Raw genomic sequence first — 23508 nt, 5'->3', positions numbered from 1 at the left:
CACAGCGTCACCGAGCCTTTATATCGGCCGGCGCGCTGTGCTCTGCTCACAGCTATTCTGACAGTGAGTGTAGGGAGAGTGTCGCTGATTCAGGGAAAGCTTTGCGGCCCTTTATAGCTTTTTCAGTTGCAGGGCTGCAAACAGTGTGACCAAAAGTCCTTCTCAGGACTATTCTAGTTGTATACAGGCAGGCAGGGTATAGCCAGGTCGGAGTACAGTAGCAGAGTCCTTCTCAGGACTATTGTTGCTATATACAGGCAGGGTATAGCCAGGTCTGAATACAGGCTAGTGACCAAAAGAGTCCTTGTCAGGACTATTGTAGCAGTATACAGGCAGGCAGGCAGGCAGGGTAGTGGTGACCGTATACCAGCCTTCATATCTGGGGCTGGTGTACACAGTGTAAAACAGTCCAGATAGTGTCTGACTTGTCTGTACTGTAATTGTCGCTCCCCAAAAAAACCTGTTAGTAGGTTATTATTGCGTCCGTGCTTGGTTTTTAAAACCGCACGTGTGTGCCTGTTGGTGGCAGCGTACAGGTGCACTGGTGTGCGTTTACCAAACTATTATATAACGCACAAGTGTAGTGTATAATACACGTCAGTCAGCAGTGGCTGATAGTGTCAGAGTTCTTAATTTTTGCTCCTAAAACCTGTGTTAGGTTATTATTGCGTCCGTGCTTGGTTTTTAAAACCGCACGTGTGTGCCTGTTGGTGGCAGCGTACAGGTGCACTGGTGTGCGTTTACCAAACTATTATATAACGCACAAGTGTAGTGTATAATACACGTCAGTCAGCAGTGGCTGATAGTGTCAGAGTTCTTAATTTTTGCTCCTAAAACCTGTGTTAGGTTATTATTGCGTCCGTGCTTGGTTTTTAAAACCGCACGTGTGTGCCTGTTGGTGGCAGCGTACAGGTGCACTGGTGTGCGTTTACCAAACTATTATATAACGCACAAGTGTAGTGTATAATACACGTCAGTCAGCAGTGGCTGATAGTGTCAGAGTTCTTAATTTTTGCTCCTAAAACCTGTGTTAGGTTATTATTGCGTCCGTGCTTGGTTTTTAAAACCGCACGTGTGTGCCTGTTGGTGGCAGCGTACAGGTGCACTGGTGTGCGTTTACCAAACTATTATATAACGCACAAGTGTAGTGTATAATACACGTCAGTCAGCAGTGGCTGATAGTGTCAGAGTTCTTAATTTTTGCTCCTAAAACCTGTGTTAGGTTATTATTGCGTCCGTGCTTGGTTTTTAAAACCGCACGTGTGTGCCTGTTGGTGGCAGCGTACAGGTGCACTGGTGTGCGTTTACCAAACTATTATATAACGCACAAGTGTAGTGTATAATACACGTCAGTCAGCAGTGGCTGATAGTGTCAGAGTTCTTAATTTTTGCTCCTAAAACCTGTGTTAGGTTATTATTGCGTCCGTGCTTGGTTTTTAAAACCGCACGTGTGTGCCTGTCGGTGGCAGCGTACAGGTGCACTTGTGTGCAATTTCCAGAAACTTTGATATAACGCACAAGTAGTGAATATACACGTCAGCAGTGCACAGCATTGCAAAATGCGCAAGGGCATTGGCAAGGAACAAGGAAGTGGACGTGATGGTGGTGCAGGCAGAGGCCGAGGTCGTGGGCAAGCTCTAATTTCGCCACAACAAAGGGCCACATCTAGTCGCTCGCACGTCCTGTCCCAAATTCTTGGGGACCGCAGCAGTACACCGCTCTTGAACCAAGACCAGTGTCAACAGGTTGTTAGTTGGATAGCGGATAATGCTTCCAGTCAGATTGGCACCACCACAAACACTCTGTCTTCCACACGGTCAAGTGTCAGTAGCCGTGATACTGCACCGCACATTTCTGAACCTGATCCTCCTTCCTACCACCAGGCTGAGTACACGTCCTCCTCGGACATTAATGATCCCACACTTGGACACTCGGAAGAGCTGTTCACGTTTCCATTCACACATTCTGGCCTCTCGCCAGCTCATATTGAAGTGGGTCATGAGGAGATCGTCTGTACAGATGGCCAAATATTTGAGCAGCCACGTTCTCACGAAGTTGGCAACGTGTCTCAACAAGTGGTGGACGATGATGAGACACAATTGTCAGCAAGTCAGGAGGAGGAGCAGGGTGCGGAAGAGGAAGACGACGTGGTGGATGATCCAGTAACTGACCCAACCTGGCAGGAGGATATGCAGAGCGAGGACAGCAGTGCACAGGGGGAGGGAGGCGTAGCATCACAACAGGCAGTAAGAAGCAGGGTGGTGGCCCCAGGCAGAAGTCAGGCAACCGTTCCCCGGAACAACACGACGACACAAGGTGCCTGTCCAAATGTTAGGTCTTCACGAGTCTGGCAGTTTTTTAAGTTGGATCCAGATGATTCAAAAAAGGCCATTTGCAACACCTGCCGTGCCAGCATCAGCAGGGGTACCAAAACTAGCAGCCTGACCACCACCAGCATGATCAGGCACATGTCAGCCAAGCACCCGACTTTGTGGGAAGTACAACAGAGTCGAGGAGCAGTGCTTGCTGATGTCACTGCTACGTCTTCGCTGGTTGTGCATGCGAGCCAATCCTCTGTCCATGCTGCCTGCGAACAAGCCTCCTCCACTCCTGCACCTACAGTTGCCTACGCAGAAAGAACACCATCATCAAGCACGTCCTTGTCCCAGCGCAGCGTTCAGTTATCCATTCAGCAAACCTTTGAACGCAGGCGCAAATACACTGCCAACACCCCACATGCCACAGTTCTAAATGCTAACATTTCGCGACTGCTTGCGCTGGAAATGTTGCCTTTTAGGCTGGTGGAGACAGAAGCATTCCGTGACCTGATGGCGGCAGCTGTCCCACGTTACTCGGTCCCCAGCCGCCACTATTTCTCCCGGTGTGCCGTCCCCGCGTTGCATAACCACGTGTCACAAAACATCACACGTGCCCTGAACAACGCTGTTTCACCCAAGGTCCACCTAACCACAGACACGTGGACAAGTGCTTGTGGGCAAGGCCGCTACATCTCGTTGACGGCACACTGGGTTAATATTGTGGAAGCTGGGACCCAGTCTGAGCGAGGGACGCAACACGTCCTTCCCACACCAAGGTTTGCAGGCCCTACCTCAGTCAGTGTTTCACCCACACTCTACAGCTCCGGAATGTCATGCTCTTCAGCCTCCTCCTCCTCCTGCGCATCCTCATCCACTGTGCCCTCCACACCAGTCACAAGCTGGAAGCACTGCAGCACTGCCTCGGCGAAGCGGCAACAGGCTGTGCTGAAGCTAATCTGCATAGGTGACAAACCCCACAATGCAGAAGAGCTGTGGACAGCTCTGAAACAGCAGGCAGATCACTGGCTCACACCTCTGAACCTAAAGCCAGGAAAGGTCGTTTGTGACAATGGCCGGAACCTGGTGGCGGCTTTGAGGCGAGGCCAGCTGACACATGTTCCATGCGTGGCCCATGTGCTCAACCTCGTGGTTCAGCGGTTTATAAAGTCATACCCAGAGCTGTCTGATCTGCTGGTAAAAGTTCGCCGCCTGTCTGCACATTTTCGAAAGTCACCTACTGCTTCAGCCGGCCTTGCCGGCTTTCAGCGCCGTTTGCATCTTCCGGCTCACAGACTGGTGTGTGATGTCCCCACGCGTTGGAATTCAACTCTGCACATGTTGGTCAGGATATGTGAGCAGAAGAGGGCAGTTGTTGAGTACCTGCATCACCTAAGCCGTCGGGAAATGGGTCAAACTCCACACATAACACCTGAGGAGTGGAGATGGATGTCAGACCTATGTACCATCCTCCAAAACTTTGAGGACTCCACCAAGATGGTGAGTGGTGATGACGCCATTATTAGCGTCACCATACCGCTACTCTGCCTTCTAAAACGGTCCCTGCTGAAAAACAAACATGATGCATTGCAGGCGGAGCGCGATGAGTTGCAGCAAGAAACAGTAGTGGGTGTGGGTGATAACACACAGCCCAGCCTCGTCTCATCACAACGTGCAGTGGAGGACTATGACGAGGAGGAGGATGAAGACATGGAGCAACTCTCCGGCCAAATTGAGGATATGACATGCACACCAGTCATATCCTCGATTCAGCGTGGCTGGCCAGAGGACAGGGTAGATGAGGAGGAGGAGGAGGAGGAGGAGGAGGAGGAGGAGGACAGCATGTTCAGTCATCTTGTTGGTCAGGCTACTGAAGTCCTGGCTGTTAAGAGTCTGGCGCACATGGCTGACTTTATGGTAAGCTGCCTGTCTCGTGACCCTCGCGTTAAGAACATCTTGGCCGACAATCATTACTGGTTGGTAACACTGTTAGACCCACGCTACAAGGAGAACTTTTTGTCTCTTATTCCCGTGGAGGAGAGGTCAACCAAAATGCAGCAGTTTCGGAAGGCCATACTCACGGAAGTAGGCAAAGCATTCCCCTCACAAAACGCTAGCGGCATAGGTCAGGAATCAGTGGACAACCGAGGCGTACAGCCGAGAGAGGCACAAGTCCAATCCGCCAGAGGTAGGGGAACAGTCTTTAAGATGTGGGACAGTTTTCTCAGCCCCTCACGTACCACAGCCCCTGAGGTGCGGGGTAGTGCCACAAGAAATCCTAAGTTTGCCCAGATGCTGAAGGAGTACCTTGCAGATCGAACAACTGTACTCCGACATTCCTCTGTGCCTTACAATTATTGGGTATCCAAGCTGGACACGTGGCATGAATTGGCTCTCTACGCCTTGGAAGTCCTGGCCTGCCCTGCTGCTAGCGTTTTGTCAGAGCGTGTTTTTAGTGCCGCAGGTGGAATCATTACAGATAAACGCACCCGCCTGTCAACTGAAAATGCTGACAGGCTGACTCTGATAAAGATGAACAAGGGTTGGATTGGGCCAGACTTCACCACACCACCAGCAAATGAGAGCGGAATTTAAAGTTTGCCATGTACCTCCACTCACCCATGGGTACACTTCTCGACTTTGGATAATCGCTGGACTGCTCCTCCTTCTCCTCATGCGCCATCATGATGACCGTTACAATAGTTAGGTCTTTGTTTCAGGTATACCCCCAGTGGTAAATTTTTTCGCCCATTCTTTGCAGAATGGACATTACAACGACAGGAGACCCGCTCCTTTGCAATGGGAACAATGTTTTGAGGCCCTCATGCACGTCTCTACCCAGGGACAACGTGTAGCCTCCCAATTTTTGGCTGCCCTGCCTAAGGGCTATACTGAAATACACCCACTTCCTTAAAATGGACACTTAATGTTTTGAGGCCCTCATGCACGTCTCTACCCAGGGACAACGTGTAGCCTCCCAATTTTTGGCTGCCCTGCCTAAGGGCTATACTATAATACACCCACTTCCTTAAAATGGACACTTAATGTTTTGAGGCCCTCATGCACGTCTCTACCCAGGGACAATGTGGAGCCTCCCAATTTTTGGCTGCCCTGGCAAAGGGCTATACTGAAATAGACCCACTTCCTTACAATGGGCACTTCAGGTTTAAAGGCCATCATGCACGTCTCTACCCAGGGACAATGTGGAGCCTCCCAATTTTTGGCTGCCCTGCCTAAGGGCTATACTGAAATACACCCACTTCCTTAAAATGGACACTTAATGTTTTGAGGCCCTCATGCACGTCTCTACCCAGGGACAATGTGGAGCCTCCCAATTTTTGGCTGCCCTGGCAAAGGGCTATACTGAAATAGACCCACTTCCTTACAATGGGCACTTCAGGTTTAAAGGCCATCATGCACGTCTCTACCCAGGGACAATGTGGAGCCTCCCAATTTTTGGCTGCCCTGCCTAAGGGCTATACTATAATACACCCACTTCCTGACAATGGACACTTAATGTTTTGAGGCCCTCATGCACGTCTCTACCCAGGGACAATGTGGAGCCTCCCAATTTTTGGCTGCCCTGGCAAAGGGCTATACTGAAATAGACCCACTTCCTTACAATGGGCACTTCAGGTTTAAAGGCCATCATGCACGTCTCTACCCAGGGACAATGTGGAGCCTCCCAATTTTTGGCTGCCCTGCCTAAGGGCTATACTATAATACACCCACTTCCTGACAATGGACACTTAATGTTTTGAGGCCCTCATGCACGTCTCTACCCAGGGACAATGTGGAGCCTCCCAATTTTTGGCTGCCCTGGCAAAGGGCTATACTGAAATAGACCCACTTCCTTACAATGGGCACTTCAGGTTTAAAGGCCATCATGCACGTCTCTATCCAGGGACAATGTGGAGCCTCCCAATTTTTGGCTGCCCTGCCTAAGGGCTATACTGAAATACACCCACTTCCTTAAAATGGACACTTAATGTTTTGAGGCCCTCATGCACGTCTCTACCCAGGGACAATGTGGAGCCTCCCAATTTTTGGCTGCCCTGGCAAAGGGCTATACTGAAATAGACCCACTTCCTTACAATGGGCACTTCAGGTTTAAAGGCCATCATGCACGTCTCTACCCAGGGACAATGTGGAGCCTCCCAATTTTTGGCTGCCCTGCCTAAGGGCTATACTGAAATACACCCACTTCCTTAAAATGGACACTTAATGTTTTGAGGCCCTCATGCACGTCTCTACCCAGGGACAATGTGGAGCCTCCCAATTTTTGGCTGCCCTGGCAAAGGGCTATACTGAAATAGACCCACTTCCTTACAATGGGCACTTCAGGTTTAAAGGCCATCATGCACGTCTCTACCCAGGGACAATGTGGAGCCTCCCAATTTTTGGCTGCCCTGCCTAAGGGCTATACTGAAATACACCCACTTCCTTAAAATGGACACTTAATGTTTTGAGGCCCTCATGCACGTCTCTACCCAGGGACAATGTGGAGCCTCCCAATTTTTGGCTGCCCTGGCAAAGGGCTATACTGAAATAGACCCACTTCCTTACAATGGGCACTTCAGGTTTAAAGGCCATCATGCACGTCTCTACCCAGGGACAATGTGGAGCCTCCCAATTTTTGGCTGCCCTGCCTAAGGGCTATACTATAATACACCCACTTCCTGACAATGGACACTTAATGTTTTGAGGCCCTCATGCACGTCTCTACCCAGGGACAATGTGGAGCCTCCCAATTTTTGGCTGCCCTGGCAAAGGGCTATACTGAAATAGACCCACTTCCTTACAATGGGCACTTCAGGTTTAAAGGCCATCATGCACGTCTCTATCCAGGGACAATGTGGAGCCTCCCAATTTTTGGCTGCCCTGCCTAAGGGCTATACTGAAATACACCCACTTCCTTAAAATGGACACTTAATGTTTTGAGGCCCTCATGCACGTCTCTACCCAGGGACAATGTGGAGCCTCCCAATTTTTGGCTGCCCTGGCAAAGGGCTATACTGAAATAGACCCACTTCGTTACAATGGGCACTTCAGGTTTAAAGGCCATCATGCACGTCTCTACCCAGGGACAATGTGGAGCCTCCCAATTTTTGGCTGCCCTGGCAAAGGGCTATACTGAAATAGACCCACTTCCTTACAATGGGCACTTCAGGTTTAAAGGCCATCATGCACGTCTCTACCCAGGGACAATGTGGAGCCTCCCAATTTTTGGCTGCCCTGCCTAAGGGCTATACTATAATACACCCACTTCCTGACAATGGACACTTAATGTTTTGAGGCCCTCATGCACGTCTCTACCCAGGGACAATGTGGAGCCTCCCAATTTTTGGCTGCCCTGGCAAAGGGCTATACTGAAATAGACCCACTTCCTTACAATGGGCACTTCAGGTTTAAAGGCCATCATGCACGTCTCTACCCAGGGACAATGTGGAGCCTCCCAATTTTTGGCTGCCCTGCCTAAGGGCTATACTATAATACACCCACTTCCTGACAATGGACACTTAATGTTTTGAGGCCCTCATGCACGTCTGTATGCAGGGGCATTGGTGAACCTCACAATTTAGGACTGCCCTGGCAAAGGAAAATACTACAAAGACTCACTTCCTCAAAATGGGCACATTAGACTCAAGAGGCCTTCATGTACGTCTCTTCTCAGGGACATCGGAGTGCCACACAATGTTTTCACGTAAAATCTTTCATGTATTGATCTCAAAAAGTAACATACACCAGCTCTATCTCACTATTGGGTATGTGCCCTTAACATTTCCGCCATGAAAAATCATTTTGGGGTCATTTTGGAAGGTTTTCTGGTGAGTCCGTAAAAATGGCGTAAAACGCGGACAAAATTGTTCACAGCTGTGACTTTTGAGTGATAAATGCTTCAAGGGGTCTTCCCCATGCTGTTGCCATGTCATTTGAGCACTCTTCTGAGACTTTTGTGACATTTTTAGGGTTTCTCCATGCTGCCGGGAGGTCATTTCACAAAAATACTCGGGTCTCCCATAGGATAACATTGGGCTCGTTGCTCGGGCCGAGTACACGAGTATCTTGGGAGGCTCGGCCCGAGCTTCGAGCACCCGAGCTTTTTAGTACTCGCTCATCACTACTTGTTTGTATTTGTTTGTACAGATGAACAAGAGATTTCCAGGTATTTGGAAATTGCACCGAAGGATGAAGCAGACCTGTGCAAGTTCACAATTCTCTTCCTGAGATCTTGGCTGATTTATTTTAACTTTCTCGTGATTATACACAAAGAAGCAGTGTGTTTCAGGTGTGCATTAAAATACATCCACAGGTGTGTCTCTAATTAACTCAGATGTTGCCAATAAACCTATCAGAAGCTTCCAAAGACATGACATCATTATATGGGCTGTCCCATATTGTTTAAAGGCATATTTCTTTTAGTGTATGTAAACATTTGTCTTTGCAGAAAGTAATAAAAATGCCTTAAATTATTCTTTCTCTCTCATTATTCTGGCATTTGGCAAATATAAATAATTTTAGTTCCTAATTGACCTAAAACAGGAAAGTTTTATTTTGATTTCATGTCAGATAGTGAGAAAAACAAGCATATGTGTCTTTTTAGATAGTGTATGTAAACTTCTGGTTTTAACTGTATATAATATCTATCTGTCTATCAGAAGTTCCATTCCCCACCACAGGCACAGCTTGTCTGCTGGGGGAAAGTATGCTATGAACAAAGGAAGTAAACAGGAATTGGACAGCTGTTAATAAACCAGTTATTCCACTTTGCCCCAGCAGCGGAGGGAACATCATAGCCTCTTCCAGGGTTGTGGGAGTGCACCTTAGGCTTCATCCCCCATACCCGAGACTGGACATGCACCTGTTTTTATGGGCTTAAAAGTCCAATAGCTTACAATCTCTCTCTTTGACGACCGGCATTATGATGAACAGATTCTCTTATCTCTTGGCATCACAGACTTGGCCCTATATGGGATCTCTTCAAACCTAACCGAGCAGACATTCAGCATCTCCCACTCTCACACAACCTCCTCATCTCACCCCCAATCTGTTGGTCTTCCCCAAGGTTCTGTTCTTGAACCCCTCCTTTTCCATCTACATTTCAGGTCTGGGACAGCTCTTAGGCGCGCTTTACACGTTGCGACATCGCTACCGATATATCGTCGGGGTCACGTCGTTAGTGACACACATCCGGCGCCGGTAGCGACATCGCAATGTGTAAATCCTAGGTGCGACGATGAATGAGCGCAAAAGCGTAAAAAATCGCTGATCTGTGTCACGTCGTTCATTTTCATAATGTCGTTACTGCTGCAGATGCGATGTTGTTTGTCGTTCCTGAAGCACCACACATCGCTGTGTGTGAAACCGCAGGAACGACAAACATCTCCTTACCTGCGTCCACCAACAATGCGGAAGGGAAAAGGTGGGCGGGATGTTATGTCCCACTCATCTCCGCCTCTCCGCTTCTATTGGCCGGCCGCTTAGTGACGTCGCGGTGACGTCGCTGTGACGCCGAACGCACCTCCCCCTTGAAGGAGGGATTGTTCGGCGGTCACAGAGACGTCGCCGACCAGGTATGTGCGTGTGAAGCTGCCGTAGCGATAATGTTCGCTACGGCAGCAAGCACCAGATATCGCACGGGGGTGGGTGCTATCGCGCTCGACATCGCTAGCAATTGCTAGCAATGTCGCAATGTGTAAAGCCCGCCTTAGAGTCCTATGGCTTTCAGTATTATCTCTATGCTGATGATATGCAGATCTACCTCTTTGCACCCGATATCCCCTCCTCACTAACCAGAATCCCACAATGTCTGTTTGCTATTTCATCCTTTTACTCTACTCGATTTCTAAAACTTACAGTAGACAAAACAGAATTCATCATCTTTCCCCCATATCACTCTGTCCATCAGAGTCAATTGGTGCTCACTCTTCGTTAGTTCCACAAGCTTGCTGCCTCGGAGTGACCCATGATTGTGCTCTCTCCTTCAAGCCACATATCCAAGCCCTTTCTACCTTCTGCAGATTCCACCTCAAAAATATTTACCGAATCTGTACATTCATTAACCAAGATTTTGCAAAACACTAGTGCATGCCCTCACCATCTCTCACCTTGAATACTGCAATCGCCTGAACGGTCGCCTCCCTTTTAACAGTCTAGCACCCCTCTAATTTATCCTAAACTTTGCGCCATGACTAATCCACCTCTCCCACTGCCATTCTCTGGCCTCTCCACCCTGCCAATCCTCTCACTGGCTTCTCAATGCCCAAATAAATAAAAATTACTAATATAACAATGTTTCCCTACTGTTCTGGTCTGCACTGCGTAATGAGACACAGTTGGCACGTTGTAATGATATCATCATGCCTGCTGTGTTCTCAGACGTACAGACTCAATAATGGAAGAGCGAGCTGGTGGCTCTTTGTTCCATTATTTTCAACGGTATTTGATTGGCCAGGTGGGATGCAGGATGGTGCAGGCTGCCATTTTATCCAGCCCTTTGGCTATCCTGGTCTGTGGGTTGTGCTAAAACAGCCAAAGGGCCATATGCGGCGCATGGGCTGCACTTTGCCCTGGTTTGTCTTCCTTGAATATAATATTTAAGCACCATATTGCTTTTTCCTATATAGGAGTATCCACACAAGCAAAATAACACATAAAAATTAAATAGGTTTTGCACGTGATAAATCTTTCACAACATGAACTACTTCTATAACTTGGTGGTTATAGATCATAATGTATAAAGTGTGTCCACCCATATCCTGTCCACCACCATTAACTTGAGAAGGGTGGCAGCTATAGGCATAGAAGTGGTGTCTAGGTATAGTAAAGTAGCCATGCGATATGCAATGAAACCACCTATAGCGCCACCTGGTGGAAAACAACGGAGTTAGCATTTTTATCTTGGAAGCAGAACGAGATAGAGAAAAAAAGTGAATTTAAAAATTGTAGGGCATCATCAATTCAATACGAATCGACACCTTGCATACAGAATGCTCGTCTGAATGAACCCTTAGGAGTATTTTTATCTAACGATGTAGGTACACTAGTACACATCCTGCTTATTACTAGTACGATTTCTTTGGTAAGATATGCCCGGCTTATAATGGCTTGTTTTAAATCGAGATGACTTTCAAACAGGTACTAACTATTTAAGAAGGCGGGCCTGATCACTGTATTAATTGTGCTATGTTTACAAGAGAAGAAATAAATAAAGCTTAGCACTTTTTTGTGAATATTAGATTCAATAAACAATTTACCCAATCAGTGTTGTGGGTGGGGTTACACAGAGCTCAACATTCTAACCTCTATTAAATCTGTAACTGGGATTCTATAACAACTACTGCACCCAGTAAACTAAGTGATACATCGCTAGAATCAGTGTCTCTGACCGTACCTCATGGTGCTTTCAAATTACATAGCAAATACCTGCTGATATATTGTTTTTAGATATATTAATATATAAAACAGATTTTGACTTAAATTATTTGTTACATTAGAAAATTATTGGAAATTTGGCAACAAGCTTTACCCCTCGGAAAAATAAAAAGGGGCAGGACAATCCATTTCTTTGGAGCTATCCTAAAAGCGGTTCTCTAGAATTTCAATGGAATTCTCTTGTGTATTAGTTGTGTCCTATAGTGCAGCTCATCCACATTCATTAAAGTACTATTCTCCTTTCCACGTTTTGTAGATAGCGTGTGATAGGCTGCAACCCTGTAGGTGTGACATCATCACTGCAAGCCATACACAATCACAGGAGCAGCGAGGACACAGCGCTGGATTGGCTGAGGATAAGTACCAGCTGATTTCATTTTTTTTTTACAAGAAATATTTTCTACAAAAATTTGAAAGGGAAAACCCCTTTAAAGGAATGTATTGGGAAAACAGCAAACTCTGATTTAATCCTACAAAATACCCTGTAACAACTAGAATGTCTCCGTCCTCCCATTTCTTGCTTGTGAAATGTAAATATCTAATACTCTGGCCTGCAGGTAGAATGTAACTGGTGTTTAGAGATAGGAAATGCCATGCAGAAGTCAGTATCAATGTTCACAAAGTTGAAACCTTTAAAACAAGTCATCGTGTAACTAAATTGTGTAACACATTGTGTAATTAAATGAAAAAATAAATTCAAATGTTGTTTTATGGGTTATAGCTGATCTATTTCTTGCTATATATCCTAACCTGTGAAGTACAGTGGGTATTACGGAAAGTATTCAGACCCCTTTAAATTTTCACTCTTTGTTTCATTGCAGCCATTTGATAAATTCAAAAAAGTTCATTTGTTTTCTCATTATTGTGCACTCTGCACCCCAGCTTGACAGAAAAAAACCCCAGAAATGTAGAAATGTTTGCAAATTTATTAAGCATGAAAAACTGAAATATCACATGGTCATAAGTATTCAGACCCTTTGCTCAGTATTGAGTAGAAGCACCCTTTTGAGCTAGTACAGCCATGAGCAGCGTTGGACTGGCTACCGGAGGAATCTCCAGTAATGCCAGGCCTGGATTCAGGTACCTGCATTGTACTCCGGGGCTCTCACCTGAACTCCGGCGTGCAGCCGAGACTGTGCCGCAAGCGCCGAGTGATTGATTCCCCGGCGATTGCGGTTAACTTCATATGAGCTGCAGACAGGCCGGGGTGATATCCGGTGCTCTCACCTGAACTCCAGAAATCAGCCCGGCCTGTCTGCAGCTGTCATGAACTGAACTGCAATCGCCGGGGAATCAATCACTCAGCGCTTGCAGTACAGTCTAGCAATACGATAAAGTCTATCCAGCACACCACAATGTAATGGAAGAGTCCTTGATATGGCTTGAAAAATATGTTTTATTGTGTATTTACAAAAAATAGTCCGTCCGACGTTTCGATCCACCTGGATCTTTTACAGGGACATTAGGACTATGTGTCAAGAGAGCTGTCAAATTACATCAGTGTGAATAGGAGACAAAAACTGATCGTCAAAAATAATGGAAAGACTGCGCACGCGGTCTTGTAGGTAAACCTGTGTGTATGATGCTATGCAAAATGCCCATCAATGACGTACCGTGAATAGGTATGTAACAGAGTAAGTCTCCACAGTAGGAAAACTGATTAGTGATGGTCAGTTAAAATCGGATAGAGTGTCCGATCACCTGGGTGAAAGGTCACGTCACGAGGTAATTTCAGGTTATCTGGTCTTGCTGAATCTGACCAGGTCAGTATGTTAGAGTGTACCGCTGTAATTAGGTTGTGGTGCGGGGTGATAAACTTCACCTGATGTGTCTTGTTTAGGTCAGGGGGATTTCAAGCAGGAAAAAGCGAAAATCCTTCCTATGAGGGGGAAATCACTGAAAAAGCAGATTTATACATAGAGGTGTATCAAAGAGCATCAGAGGAGTACGTGGTGGGTCTGCAGATGAGGTATCCTGCTTAATGTATGTTAATCCAATCAACGCAGGAATGCTTCCAATGAGGAGGAGATGGCAGAGCAGCCGAATGAATTAATGTAAGGAAGCCTGCGGTTAGTTGGTAAGGGGGTCCCCTGTAGTGGCATCAGCACACGCGACTATGAAAAGGAGCTTAGGAAACAAACACTGTGGAACCCTTGCCGAGTACCATAAAGCTCAAAGAATTCCCAGAGGCTTAAGAGTGTCCCTACATCCCACGATCTTCTCAGATAATCCGGAGTACTGCTCCAAATACGAAAGCATTTTAAATAAATGCTCAATGGATATTATTATTCTTACCATCGAATATCTCCAGAAAGAAATTGCTGAATTAACACCAAAAATCCAGTCCATAGAGGATCAGTTCTCTAATACCTTGCCTTCCGCCGAATGGGATAGACTGAGGGCTAAGACCAAAGAAACAATCGCTGGATTTCAGAAGACATTGCAGGAGAGGAAAAGAGTAAAGTTCATCAGAGATCAAGAGGACTACTTAAAAGACCGTGTTTACAGATGGCGCTTCATGGACTCTAACTCATTGCGTCGTCCCAATTATAATAGATACTCAGCCTCATCCGGCTCCGATAGCGAGTCCTTTTCCTCTCACTCCTCTCGTTTTTTAGACACAAGACAACCTTCTGGCGGAAGACAAGGAGGGGCAAGAGGAAGGCAAAACTCGTCTTATCGGATACAGACCAGATCTCAGGTATGACTAATATAGTCTACAATATTTCCTCCCATAACTTAACACACTTTGAGTCTCAGGTCCTACAGAGGGGCCTATCTTTTTGCCCTACCCCCTCATTTAACCCATTTCAGTTAGACCAGGAAATGAGGCGCTTTTTCAGGAGCCTTAGGCTCAAGGCCCATTTTGCGGCCCATAGTGAGACTAACACACAAAATGATGACGTAGAGCACAATCCCGACACACTCTCACTACGTAACCTTAATCTCAGGCTCTCTAGCACATTCAATCCCCCAAAGACCTACCAGCCGGTCGAAACTTACATTTCACTGGTTACCAATGATGTCAACAAAACACTCAGGGACATTGAGAGTGGTGAGTATAGGGTTAAATACAATATGACACCCGATGAGAAAAGGGCCATTCCAGACCTCAAGAATAACAAGAAAATCATAATCAAACCCGCCGACAAAGGAGGCTCTATTGTAGTACTCGACAAAACATACTATTTAGCCGAGATACACAGACAACTAGAGGATAGATCCACTTACCTGCCCATTGCCCAGGACCCCACATCCCAAATTCAGAAATTGATTAAGGACAAGGTAGATTACCATTTACACCTAGGGACCATAGACAACAAACTTGCTGAATTTCTCATTAAGTCCAATCCTGTTACACCTGTTTTCTACATTCTACCAACAATACATAAGAATCTCCAGATGCCTCCAGGGTGACCCATAGTGGCCTCGACAGACTCAATCCTTTCACCACTAGCAATTACCATCGAAAAGATTCTCACGCCACTTATACCCAGAATCCCATCATATTTAAAAGATACATCGGACTTTTTGACACAGGTGACACAATTGGGCACCCTTCCATCTGAGAGTTTGCTCGTTACGTTTGATGTAAACAGCTTATACACGAGTATCGAGCACTCTGATGGCATTCAAGCTGTAGATTGGTTTCTTGATTTACACAAAATATTAACACCAGGACAACAGTCACTATGTATGGACCTATTACATTTAGTCCTAGGACATAACTATTTTCTATTCGAGGACCAATTCTACATACAACAAAGGGGTACCGCCATGGGATCAAACATGGCACCACCCTATGCGAATATCTACATGGCGCACTATGAGACAACATACATCTACAATCACCCTCTGTGGAGACAGCACACTGTTGTGGAAAAGGTACATAGATGATGTATTTGTCATTTGGCACGGTAGCATGGACTCTCTTAATGAATTTCACTGAGACATCAATTCCTACAGAATAGGGCTCACTTTCACTATTCACAGTGATCCGAAACAAATTAACTTCTTAGACACCATGGTTCTTCTATCCCCCAGTGGTACTATTAGTACGGATCTTTTTGTGAAATCAACGGACAGAAACAGCCTTTTGCATTTCTCTAGCTGCCATCCTTCCCACACCAAGAAAGCCTTGCCTCTCTCACAGTCTAAGAGAATTGAGCGGATTGTCTCCGATCCCTCACAACGCCAAACTAGATTACAGGAGATGGGACACAAATTTATGTCTAGAGGCTACCCTAGTAACATCGCCTACAATTGTACGTCGAAACCACGTCCTAGGCAGAACAACACCCCACGCATCACCTGTGTCCAAACATATCATCCCTTCTCGCCTCTGTTTAGAGGTATTATTTCCAAACATTGGTCCCTCCTTCAAACAGCCTACCCCTCCATTACTGAATTTTCAACTTTACCCTTATTTTGTCACAAAAGACCTAGAAATCTGAGGGACAATCTCGTTAGGGCTGATGTAGGATCTGCACACACCGAAGCACGTCAAATCTTCCTTGGGACTCCCAGAAACGGAAATTTTCCGTGTCTACATTGCTTACAATGTAACAACCTCACTCGAGGTAACTCCTTCACACATCCACATACAGGCAAAAGTTACCCCATTAGAGGTTTCTTCACATGTGACTCCTCCTATGTCGTATACCTGATCAAGTGCCCTTGCGGTCTCGGATATGTTGGGGAGACCACCCAACATATCCGAGACCGCATAAGTAAACACAAATCTACAATACGGTGTCAACAGATCCTTTTACCCGTTCCACATCATTTTGTGTCACACAATCACACAGTGGCCCAACTGAGATTTCAGGTAATCGAGCATATCCCACCCATACGCAGAGGTGGTGACAGAATAAGAAAACTCAAGGAAAGGGAGTCCTTCTGGATTTACACCTTGGGCACGCTTGAACCTAAGGGTCTGAATCGCGAGTATGAAGTATACACTTGACTCTACTTTGCAAGGGTCTCCTATTTTGTCTTTCGTTTTATAATAATCATTATTGATGGTACATGAATTGTTACGCAGATTATGTCTGATTATGTCTGATTTCCATGTCTAACCCTTCTTCTCCTTTCTTCACCTCCAGGTTCCCTTAGTCACGTGAAACGCCTGCCGCACCCGACCATGACCCACTGTTTCACCTCAGAAGTCACGCATCCTACACTTTCACTTGCCAGCACTGTCTTAGGTTTGTATTAGGAATGCACCAACACTATATTTCCTCGTATTGGGAATGCACCAACACTATATTCCTTCGTATTAGGAATGCACTAACACTATATTCTTGCCTAGCATGTTTCACTCACGCCGCATGAGCATGTGTCTTTGGCATGTTTCACTGATATTACACTACCCTTCAGTATCCGTCATATCCCACACCTATAAAGTTTCTCACAGTTCTGTCTTTCTTCCTTTCTCCTTCGTTTCTATCTTTCTATCCCACCTCTTCTCCTGCTCACAATCCCTTTTCTTCCCTAGTGTCTGTATCACCACATTTTAGCACTACAACAGCCCACATTAGACAACTCTACCTTCCTCTATAACCTTTGTATGATCCTCCTTTTCCTTTCTTCCTTTCCCTTAAATGCCCCATAATCTCTATGCTCTTATCTTCCTGATTATCATATCTTCTTAAATCAACATTATATGTCCCCTTTCATGCTTTGCTCCACTACCTTCCTCTATAACCTTTGTAGGATCCTCCTTTTCCTTTCTTCCTTTCTCTTAGGGTACCTTCACACTTAGCGATGCAGCAGCGATCCGACCAGCGATCTGACCTGGTCAGGATCGCTGCTGCATCGCTACATGGTCGCTGGTGAGCTGTCAAACAGGCAGATCTCACCAGCGACCACTGAACAGCCCCCAGCCAGCAGCGACGTGCAAGCGACGCTGCGCTTGCAGGGAGCCGGCGTCTGGAAGCTGCGGACACTGGTAACTAAGGTAAACATCGGGTATGGTTACCCGATGTTTACATTAGTTACCAGCGCACACCGCTTAGCTTAACGCTGGCTCCTTGCTCTCCTAGCTACAGTACACATCAGGTTAATTAACCCGATGTGTACAGCAGCTACATGTGCAGAGAGCCGGAGCCGGCAGCACAGGCAGCGTGAGAGCTGCGGAGGCTGGTAACTAAGGTAAATATCGGGTAACCACCTTGGTTACCCGATGTTTATCTTGGTTACAGCTTACCGCAGCTGCCCGATGCCGGCTCCTGCTCCCTGCTCGCTTCATTTGTCGCTCTCTCGCTGTCACACACAGCGATCTGTGTGTCACAGCGGGAGAGCACCTTTGAAGAAAACGAACCAGGGCTGTGTGTAACGAGCAGCGATCTCGCAGCAGGGGCCAGATCGCTGCTCAGTGTCACACACAGCGAGATCGCTAATGAGGTCACTGCTGTGTCACAAAAAGCGTAACTCAGCAGCGATCTCGGCAGCGAGCTCGCTGTGTGTGAAGCACCCCTTAAATGCCCCATAATCTCTATGCTCTTATCTTCCTGATTATCATATCTTCTTAAATCACCATTATATGTCCCCTTTCATGCTTTGCTCCACCCACGTTAACATAATCAAACAATCCATTACACACACACATGCCCAATCCCATTATAACCTTTAATGTCTATTTATCCCATCCGCCGCCTTAGCTGTCAGCGGTTGTTTACAAACAGCACCTCGCTCCATAGGCACACGCTGATTTTCACCCGCTCTGCGCATGCGCGAGATTTGACGCTAATGCGCATGCGCGGGCGTGCGGTTCATCAGCCTCACTGCGTTCCACTCCTAAACAGGAAGTGGACGCAGCTGTGATAACCGGCCACACATAAAAGAACCCACAGCCACATATGCACAACGCTGACGCCACTACAGGGGACCCCCTTACCAACTAACCGCAGGTACGACCTAAATGGTACTTTTTTATCCCTTTTACCTCTTCTCATCCAGGCCTGGCCACTTCCTAAATCCCTTGCATTTTAATTACAGGCTTCCTTACATTAATTCATTCGGCTGCTCTGCCATCTCCTCCTCATTGGAAGGTATATCTCAGTATTTCCTTGTCTGTTCATCTCCTTTTGCATTTACCCTCATATACTAATGTGATTGATATATACCATTATACTATGGAATTTCTTTATTTACACAGCATTCCTGCGTTGATTGGATTAACATACATTAAGCAGGATACCTCATCTGCAGACCCACCACGTACTCCTCTGATGCTCTTTGATACACCTCTATGTATAAATCTGCTTTTTCAGTGATTTCCCCCTCATAGGAAGGTATATTGGTGCATTATATCCTTATAACTTGTATAGCTTTCTGAACTTCCCCACATCCACCTGATGTGTGGCTGTGATTGATATATACCTGTTCTATCCACACAGGATTTTCGCTTTTTCCTGCTTGAAATCCCCCTGACCTAAACAAGACACATCAGGTGAAGTTTATCACCCCGCACCACAACCTAATTACAGCGGTACACTCTAACATACTGACCTGGTCAGATTCAGCAAGACCAGATAACCTGAAATTACCTCGTGACGTGACCTTTCACCCAGGTGATCGGACACTCTATCCGATTTTGACTGACCATCACTAATCAGTTTTCCTACTGTGGAGACTTACTCTGTTACATACCTATTCACGGTACGTCATTGATGGGCATTTTGCATAGCATCATACACACAGGTTTACCTACAAGACCGCGTGCGCAGTCTTTCCATTATTTTTGACGATCAGTTTTTGTCTCCTATTCACACTGATGTAATTTGACAGCTCTCTTGACACATAGTCCTAATGTCCCTGTAAAAGATCCAGGTGGATCGAAACGTCGGACGGACTATTTTTTGTAAATACACAATAAAACATATTTTTCAAGCCATATCAAGGACTCTTCCATTACATTGTGGTGTGCCGGATAGACTTTATCGTATTGCTGGACTTATTATTCCAGAGCACCCGCCCCTCCGCAGTGAGCCAGGTCTATTCTATTGACTTGCAGTACAGTCTAGGCTGCACTCTGGAGCTCAGGTGAGAGCTCCGGAGTGCAATGTAGGTAACGAAATCCAGGCCTGGCATTACTGGAGATTCCTCCAGTAGCCAGTCCGACACTGGTCATGAGTCTTCTTGGGAATGATGCAACAAGTTTTTCACGTCTGGATTTGGAGATCCTCTGCCATTCTTCCTTGCAGATCCTCTCCAGTTCTGTCAGGTTAGATGGTGAACATTAGTGGACAGCCATTTTCAGGTCTCTCCAGAGATGCCTAAATGGGTTTAGGTCAGGGCTCTGGCTGGGTCAGTCAAGAATGCTCACACATAAAGCCACTCCCTTGTTCTTTTAGCTGTGTGCTTAGGGTTATTGTCTTGTTGGAAAGTGAACCTTCGTCGAAGTTTGAGGTCCAGAGCACTCTGGAAGAGGTTTTCTTCCAGGATATCTCTGTACTTGCCCACATTCATCTTTTCTTCAATTGCAACCAGTCATCCTGTCTCTGCAGCTGAAAAACACCCCCATAGCATGATGCAGCCACCACCATGTTTCACTGTTGGGATTGTATTGGGCAGGTGATGAGTAGTGCCTGGTTTTCTCCACACACACTGCTTAGAATTATCACAAAAAAGTTCTATCATCATCTCATCAGGCCAGAGAATCTTATTTGTCATGGTCGGGGAGTCATTCATGTGTTTTTCTGTTTGCAAACTCTATGCGGGCATTCATATATCTTGCACTGGCTTCCTTCGGACCACTCTGCCATAAAGGCCCGACTGGTGGAGGGCTGCAGTGATAGTTGACTTTGCGTAACTTTCTCCCATCTTCCTTCTGCATCTCTGGAGCTCAGCCACAGTGATCTTGGAGTTATTCTTTACCTCTCTCACCAAGGCTCTTCTCCTACGATTGCTCAGTTTAGCTGGACGGGCAGGTCAAGCAAGAGTTCTGGTGGTCCCAAACTTCTTCTATTTAAGGATTATGGAGGCCATTGTGCTCTTAGGAACCTTGAGTACTGCAGAATTCTTTTGTAACCTTGGCCAGATCTGTTCCTTGCCACAATTCTGTCTATGAATTGGGCAGTTCCTTTGACCTCATGATTCTCAGTAGGTCTGACATGCACTATGAGTTGTGATGTCTTATATAGACAGGTGTGTGAGTTTCCAAATCAAGTCCTATCAGTTTAATTGAACACAGCTGGACTCCAATGAAGGAGTAGAATCATCTCAAGGAGGATCACAAGGAAATTAACAGCATGTGACTTAAATATGAGTATTTGATCAAAGGGTCTGAATACTTGTGACTATGTGATATTTCAGTTTTTCTTGTTAATAAATTTGCAAAAATTTCTACATTTCTGTTTTTTTTCTGTCAAGATGGGGGATGGGGTCCAGACTGTACATTAGTGAGAAAAAAAATGAACTTTTTTGAATTTACCTAATGGCTGCAATGAAACAGAGTGAAAAATGTAAAGGGGTCTGAATATTTTCCGTACCCACTGTATATGTGGGGGTCAATAAATGTATCCCAACTACAGGATACCAGAATTATAGCCAAACGGTATAATGGTTTAGACATAAAATTGTGTGCTATTGTGCTAAAAGGTTACTTAAGCAAAGTAACTATTATATCAATATATAATGCTAATATGTCACATATAAAGTAACTCCTGGACCTTGCTCTGCCATTATAGAATAATGTCCAATAAATATACTTTAGCTGTACGGTTTGCTCCTCTGCAGGTGGTGGATAACACCATTGGATCTCCATTAGAAGGGATGGTGGTGATGGATCATGCACATGAACCAGGGTATTGATTTATATAGATTTATTATGGATTTTTAAATTTGTCAAGCAAAGGATTAGAGTTCTCTAGCAAACAAGAAAGCACTGCTGGAAAATGTTACACATATTGTACATATACTAAGAAAAAATTAAAAAAACATGAAAAACACTTTATAACCCTGTAGATTTTAATGCACTCAAATTGCAAATGCACAGAAACAATAATATGTGTTTTATATAACCAGACTTATCAATACAGGTTATGTGGGAATAGGAACATTTTCTCTGTAAGTAGTCGGAGAGGTGCCCAAGGCGCACAACATGGCATTCCCAAGGTCACTTAGTCACTGCCATGTCTTTAAGTGATCGGTCCTTTATTGAGCAGTACTCTCCGGTATCTTGAGTCATTTGCACTGCTTTTCCCATCCTCTGTGCTTGTGATGACCATCATTCTATAAGATCCCAGGCTGGGAATGTGTAAGGTGCTGCATCCTGTGCTGGCGCTGTCCACTGCTCAAGTGCTGAACCTGGCCAATGCAAGCCCTTCTCCTGCCACGTATACAACCACGCCTCCATCCCCTCCAGTAGCCGGGGGGTTAACATTAACATTCATCACAGTGTCTTAATACAATTCTTAACCCATCATGAGCCAAAGAACATCAGCCTTTCTTTCTTCTGCTACGGTTAAACAGTTAACGGCCAATCCTAAATCACCGTAATCACTTGCCAATGGCCTAGTTACTACATTGGGTATTTTGCCTAGCACCAAGCAGTGGCATTATGCCTACAGGATTATGACAATGAATCTTGGTTAATTTAAGAGATCAGCTTCCAAGATGTGACATCTGTTCTCACAATAACACATGGAGAAGAAAGAAGATGCCGGTCGCCTCTGACTATGGGGGTTTTAGTTTGCCATTCACTATATCATGCTATTTTCTGGTGCAGCCAGTATGCAACAGTAGAGCAATACCAAGTGTTGGTTATTAGTGAAAATTCTCTCTGGGTATTTGGTTCCAGGTTTATATCTATATATAACTTCTCTATGACTTATCGATAAGTCTCAGGCCCCTGGGTGACATGGGGGCCACCCCCCGGGCATCCTATGGACGTCATAAAATACCATTGTTACATTCTGTATTCAATCTGTACAGCCAGCGATGCCAGTGCTATCCTCCATAAGTGCTTACATCGCCTGCCTGCTCCATTGCATGCAATACAGAATTGATCACCACTGCATTGAGTATCAGATAAAGCCAAACACATTGTAGCAGATGCCCCTGTGATGTCTGAATCCCAGGAACTAATGTCACTTTAATCACCTGCTGCTTGATTCCTTTGTAGACATTAATCTTATAGTGTAAGAGCAGATGAGATATAATGGAGACAGCTGATCATGGAAGGATTTAGGCTAAGTTACATGAAGATGATTGGAAATCTTACCTTTCTCAGAAAATGCCAGCTCTTCCAACAGTGATGAGCCAGTCCAGTGTGTGAGCTGCTGCCTATGGCTCAGCCTCAGCTCTGTATCCAGCACAGGCTGAACCTCCCCCAGCAGACTGCTACTGGGGAGACCAATAGCTCCAGTATGGGAAGAATCACAGGCTGCTCCGGCCAATCCTGGCCCAGAAGAGCCTGGGAGGGGGGACTGAGACCCCACACTGCACATTTGGGAGCTTTGTCGCCCCCTTTGTTTGGACTGGATTACAAATGCAGTGGTTTGGCAGAGCTGGCTGCCATCATGTCAGGGACATTACAACTATGTGGCACAAAAATACTAATACTTCTGGGGGTGTCAGTGATAATACAACTATGAGATGCTAATACGGCTATGCTGGGTGACAGGGACTTGTTGAATGCAGAATAGGTCATGGAAATGACAATTGTTCAATGAACTTCAGAAGAACATTGATGACCCTCAGCAATGATAATGCTAATATTCTCTGCTTCTATAGTAACACTCAACAAATCCTT

The 23508-nt window shown here is 45.8% G+C and overlaps 1 protein-coding gene across 2 annotated transcripts in view; it reads right to left on the bottom strand.

The window, feature by feature from the left end:
* The window catches only part of TMEM108 (transmembrane protein 108), a 238814-nt gene extending 215706 nt beyond the window's left edge, over positions 1 to 23108 (bottom strand). For both annotated transcript variants that reach the window (XM_075316629.1, XM_075316630.1), the window contains exon 1: positions 22978 to 23108. The gene's annotated coding sequence lies outside the window, so the exon portion shown is untranslated. The remainder of the gene's footprint in view (positions 1 to 22977) is intronic.
* Positions 23109 to 23508: the final 400 nt, after the last annotated feature.

This window comes from Anomaloglossus baeobatrachus, chromosome 6 (genome assembly GCF_048569485.1).
Source record: "Anomaloglossus baeobatrachus isolate aAnoBae1 chromosome 6, aAnoBae1.hap1, whole genome shotgun sequence".
Classification (NCBI taxonomy): domain Eukaryota; kingdom Metazoa; phylum Chordata; class Amphibia; order Anura; family Aromobatidae; genus Anomaloglossus; species Anomaloglossus baeobatrachus.
This window is presented reverse-complemented; position numbering and strand designations above follow the sequence as displayed.